The sequence below is a fragment of the Leptidea sinapis genome, chromosome 13, assembly GCF_905404315.1.
Source record: "Leptidea sinapis chromosome 13, ilLepSina1.1, whole genome shotgun sequence".
Lineage (NCBI taxonomy): Eukaryota > Metazoa > Arthropoda > Insecta > Lepidoptera > Pieridae > Leptidea > Leptidea sinapis.
This window is the reverse complement of record NC_066277.1, coordinates 12073568-12080160: the sequence shown is the minus strand read 5'-3', so window position 1 is coordinate 12080160 and position 6593 is coordinate 12073568.

Sequence of the window (6593 nt, the reverse complement as noted above, 5' to 3'; positions counted from 1 at the left end):
CTTAAGTTAAAATTCTTTTCCTAAAACATGTCTCACATCTAAGAATTATAATCCAGAGACTATGGCTCCACCATTGTGGAATTTCTATCCTTTTAAAATAACCTATCAACGACATCACTGGGCGCTAGTTCGGTTCAATATGGAGAATGCACGAGTATTTCCAAGTCAACATTTTGAATTGCAAAGCTACGGTGAGCTGGGGCATTATCTTGATTCAACAAAACAATTTTTGCTTGTTTGCCTCACCATTTCTCACGTATCTCGTTATGCAGTGTCTTTATTTTTCTTTTATCATTCTCTGCAGGATATGGAAGTGTTTCCTCAATTAAATATATTGAAATAAATCATATTGACGCGTTGTTTCACCTAAAATTAATACTAAATCACTAATTGCTTTCACTCGTAATTACAATTTAATTGCGTTTTTAGGCTACAAGAGTAAAATACCATTTTTCTTTTTCTGTAATTTACCCACTGTGAATCTGCCAGCAGATGTACATAAATAAAGACTATAATTTACTGTACGGAATGCTGACTGAATGCCTTTTACGTAGGATACTAGAAAATAAGAAAAAAAAATTTAAGAAATGATTTCGAAACAGCATATCACTACCCTAAAATTTATTTACCCTAGATTTTTTAATTCATATTTTTAATGCAAATAATAGTTTTGAAAAACTAAAAAAGCACGTTTTTATGAATTAACCTAACTAAAAAGCGTGTTTTTTGTTTATTTCTAACAACTATTTATTTTGTGATACACTTAACTGCTAAGTGCGCGAGAAATTATCTCACTTTGATTAATTACAATTAACGCAAAGTCGTCGCAGTCAATCAAACGTGCGAACCGCAATGATGATTAGAGAGCGAGAGATCAATGAAATTGTCGTATTGCTATGTCAGTACAATGAAGTATATAGGCTTAAAATCTAACGAGTTCGTGCACATCATACATACACATACAGCCATAACATTGTAATTCGAGCTGACACCTGGCGGTGAAGATACAAGGAGGTTTAATTCACCAACAAGTTACGAAGTGGCTGTTGCCAGTGTAAGAGAAAATTTACAATCTAAAGCAATTATTTTTATTTCCAACATTTGTTTTGTATGGACATATTTTCTATGAGAGAATTTACTAACGTACGGTTTGACAGTTCTGCTGTGAAACAATTTCATGACAGCAACAGGGTGCATATTTTACGAAATAATTCTTGATGTTATGATTGACAAATTCATAAAAAAATATAAAAATTAAAAATTATTTTATTTATTATATACAGAACAACGTCTGTCGGGTCAGCTAGTACTTAATAAAAATTGAGTAGGATTTATTACTCTAAATTAATAAAGAACATAAATTAAGGACTGTTATATTTTATGTTCATCATAAAATAATATTAATAGTCAGAACAATGGGTCAGAGTTATAGTTAATTCAAACTTACATTATAATTTACTAAACCAATATTTTGAAAGTAATGATATAATAGTGTTAGGCTTAGAATTTAATATATAAAACGTGTTGAAGTCAGGAAAGTCAATTAAATTGTAAAAGATACTTGCAGATCGTATAGAGAATGAGTTATTTCTATAATTAGATGAGTTATGACTAATTTGTAATTATTATAAGTAACTAAGTTGTAATTGGTTGTCTACTTATGCTTGGAGGAACTCTGAGGTTTAAGAGTGAAAGGAGATAAGGGGAATCAATTGTAGATTGAGCAATTTTAACTACAGTAGCTATATCAGCAATCCTCCTTCTTTCTTGGAGAGGACTACCTCCAAGAAACATCACATACTAATGTGATGTTTTTTGCACCTTAAGGAGTAGTCGTTTTCAAAGGACACTTATACTGTAGACTTATTCTGTTTACACTTATACTGTTTACACTTATACTGTAGAAATTTTAAAAATTTGCGCTGAATAGTTTCTATTCTATTTATATTATAATTATTATATTGTGGGCTCCATACTTGAGAGCAATACTCGAGGTTACTACGCACGTAGGAGCAGTATAAAGTTTTTGTAGTCTTTATGTTTGAAAATTGCGAGCTAGATCTTTGTATAAATCCTAAAGCTTTATTAGCTTTTTGATTATGTGATGAATATGTTTTTCATATGTTAATTTAAAGTCGTGTATGATGACCAGATCGCGTATTTCATCAACACGGTTTAGTTCGTGGTTTTTAAGTTTATATTTAAATTGTTTCGGTTTCTCTATTCGACTAAAAATCATGTAGAAACATTTCGATATATTTAAATCGAGCTTGTTTAGTGTGCAGTAATGTTCAAATTTAGTTGTCTTGTTGATTGCAGTCAGTTGGTGGCAGTCATTAGGGCTGTAATTTTTTTTTTAATTTTTACATCATTAGCATACATCAAAAAAATTGAGTTCTTAAAGCAGGTGTGAATGTGGTTTACAAATATTTTAAAAAGGAGGGGGCCTAAGGAGAGATCCCTGTGGAACGCCAGAAGAAATTGTGAACCACTTCGAAAGGTAGCCATTTACCGCTACAGCTTGTGATCTCCTATAAATATAAGAATGTTCAAATGCACTACATGTATTTGGATGCAAATTGCTGATAAGTACGTCAGTACTTCAGTCATTCATGCCGAGCCATTTGACTCCTTCTCTAATGGAAAAACTGACTGGCAGGGCTTTCGTAAATTCACAATGCATGCTTGTACCTCACCAACCTGATCCAAGTATCGGCGTGGAAAAACTCACCACTCTCCAATTGCCTTCCAAAGATGTCACTACAATCAGCAGATATTTAAGAAAGCCTTAGAGAGAAACGAAGACTACGAAGAATCTGGCATCAATCTCGCCATCCTGCAGATAAAACCGCCTTCAACCGAGCAGCAAAACAGCTAAAGAAGCTATTGCAAGAACAGGCAAATTCTTTATTCCGAAATACTCTCGAAAGATTGTCACCCCAGGGAAAGGGCGAAACGTCTCTTTGGAAAGCTGCTAAATCCTTTGTAAAGCCGCAAGAAAATCACGCTCCCCTCAAACAATCAAACTCATAGGCTTGAACGGACGCTGAGAAAGCAGAAGTATTTGCCAATTATCTTGAAAATTTATTCAAGGTGAATGATGGTGGCGATGAATCTACTTAGACAAGTCCAGCTATGCCTGCCTCTCCGACCCACATCTCCAAAGGAAATCGCGTATGAGATTAGACGACTTAATTCCTGGCAAGGCACCTGGATTTGATTTAATTACTCCCACAATTCTTAAAAATCTTCCTAGAAAATGCGTTCTTCCTAAAAAAAACATTTCTTGTCTCACTCTTTAATGCTACCATGAGAACTTCATATATTCCCATAATCTGGAAAGTATCGGAAATTATTATGATTCACAAAGCTGGAAAACCTCCTCATGAAGCTTCATCATTCCGACCAATAAGTTTAACTCCAGTGATATCAAAATTATGGAAAAAAATATTTTTAGTCCGCTTGAATGAAGTCATGGTAAACTGCAACATCATTTCAAAGCACCAGTTCGGGTTTCGGAAACAGCACTCGACAATTGAGCAAATGCATCGGGTTCATCACGAGATCAGACGTTGCTTTGAAATGAAACTTTTCTGCTCTGCGGCATTTTTAGACGTTCACCAAGCATTTGACAGAGTCTGGCACAAAGGGCTATTGTGCAAAGTTAAAGACAAACTCCCGCACTCTCTCTACCTTATCATCAAGTCCTACCTGGAAGACAGGCTTTTCGAAGTGAAACAGAGAGATGTCAGATCTACGCTACGAAAACTTTAAGCCGGCGTTCCACAAGGTTCAGTACTTGGTCCCGTAATGTATAACATGTGATGACTTACCGGTATCTGAAGACGTTACCGTAGCAACATATGCCGATGATGTAGGCTACGTTGCAAGCGATGAAGACCCAGCACAGGCTATTAATAAGCTCCAACACCTTTTAGACGAGACCCATGCAAGGATGAATAAATGGCGCATTCGGGCAAGTGCTCAAAAATCGAACCACTTCACCTTCACGTTAAGAAGGGGAAATTGCCATCCTGTCAAACTTGGCTCTGATGTTCTACCAGATTCTGAGAAAGTGAAATACCTAGGCTTTAACTTGGGCAGAAGATTCACCTGGATTTCTCACATAAAGAAGAAACGGGATGAAATTAATCATAGGTTCCGAAACCTTCACTGGCTCCATGGTTAGAAACTCTGTCCTGTCTACTGACAATAAGCTTCTAATCTACAATGGTGTATTGAAGCCCATCTGGACCTACGGAATTCCACTCTGGGGCTCTGACAGCAAAAGCAAAATCATGCTCATTCAACGTGTGCAAAACAACATCCTGCGTAACAGTGCCCCATGGTTTTCCAGAAATGACGAGATCCATCAATATCTTGGCGTTCTCAGTGTTCAGTCGGAAATTGATAAATTCAAAAGGAAATACGCTGATTGCCTCGCGGTTCACTCAAATACCCTGGCTAATGATCTCCTAATCCATCCCAGAGCGATGAAAAGGCTGAAAAGGAAGGATTATGTATAGTGTAGTAGAAGTGTTATAGGAAGGCAGATGAGACACTGGTCTATTCATCTAAACGTCATACTCACCCAACTCATCCGCTTATAGACTTGCGACTGATTGTAGATCCGAGCGATGGTCTGTATGCCATAATTACATTAACTCACTACTTCAATAAGCAGTATTATTGCGTGTAGTGTTTCGCACTTTTTACGGATAACCATCATCACACATTTATCACGTCAACAATACTCGTGGCATTTTTATATTACTATACTTAATTTTACTATTTAGATATTCACATTTCACTCAAAACACTTGATTTATCAACAAATAATCTATTTATAAACAAGTAACAGCGATTTATTGCACGGTATACTGTAATTTAATATTTATATTTAAGGAAACTTGCAGAATGTATGATTATGTACTATGCCAATTACTTCGCCGAGTTTTTTTGCCAAGTACTATGTATATTTAATTAAATGTACATTTGCAAGTGCAAGTGCAAGTACAGGTGCAAGTGCAAGTGCAGGTGAAGGTGTAGGTGCAGGTGCAAGTGCAGGTGCGAGTTCGAGTGCGAGTTCGAGTGCGAGTGCGAGTGCGAGTGCGAGTGCGAGTGCGAGTGCGAGTGCGAGTGCGAGTGCGAGTGCGAGTGCGAGTGCGAGTGCGAGTGCGAGTGCGAGTGCGAGTGCGAGTGCGAGTGCGAGTGCGAGTGCGAGTGCGAGTGCGAGTGCGAGTGCGAGTGCGAGTGCGAGTGCGAGTGCGAGTGCGAGTGCAGGTGCAGGTGCAGGTGCGAGTGCAAGTAGTGACAACGGTGATAACGGTGACAACGGTGACAAAGGTGACAACGGTGACAACGGTGACAACGGTGACAACGGTGACAACGGTGACAACGGTGACAACGGTGACAACGGTGACAACGGTGACAACGGTGACAACGGTGACAACGGTGACAACGGTGACAACGGTGACAACGGTGACAACGGTGACAACGGTGACAACGGTGACAACGGTGACAACGGTGAAAACGGTTACAACGGCGACAACGGCGACAACGGCGACAACGGCGAAAACGGCGACAACGGCGACAACGGCGACAACGGCGACAACGGCGACAACGGTGACAACGGTGACAACGGTGACAACGGTGACAACGGTGACAACGGTGACAACGGTGACAACGGTGACAACGGTGACAACGGTGACAACGGTGACAACGGTGACAACGGTGACAACGGTGACAACGGTGACAACGGTGACAACGGTGACAACGGTGACAACGGTGACAACGGTGACTACGGTGACAACGGTGACAACTGTGACAAAAGTGACAACGGTGACAACAGTATGACAATCAATATCAACATTATTATGTTGACGGTGACAATGGTCTTACGCTTTGAAAATATTATACTTAACTCGATACCTTGTATCACTATCATCAGCTGATAATCCTTTTAAACCATCAGTAGTGATCTTCTTTGGGTAAATAACTAAACGAGCTGCAATTAAAATCTGCAACGACACTGGTCCTGCACTCCAACTGTATTCGAGCATAACTCGGATTTCATTTCGAAACAATTCATAAGTAAGCAAGCTTACTCGAATAAGACATTTTTATTTTTTGGGGAACAAGGCCGTAATCCATATCACGCTTAAGAATGTAGTTAAGTTTACAGCACATTGAGTAGTAATCGCGATAGTTTGTGGGGAACAATAATTTCGAACACGGTAAAGTGTTGTTATAATGTTTACTTAAGCTACAACTGATAAAATTTTGTGACAAAAAAAGCTTTCAAAAGTTTAGTTAAATTAATAAAAACATTTCTTTAGGTATAAAAAGGTGTCAAACTATTTACGTGGATATTAGCAACTTTTCTGTGTAATTCATAAAACTTTTTTAATCAATGTAATTTTGTCAGACATAAACATACACGAATAACAAATTATTACACTACTGGCTTACTGCTTGTAAGAACACTCTGAAAAAAATTGAGCTAATATAATTTGAGTTGCTCTTCACTATTATACTATACTTCATGAAACACAATTTGTTCAATGGAAAGTATCAATTATCCGTTTTGGAAG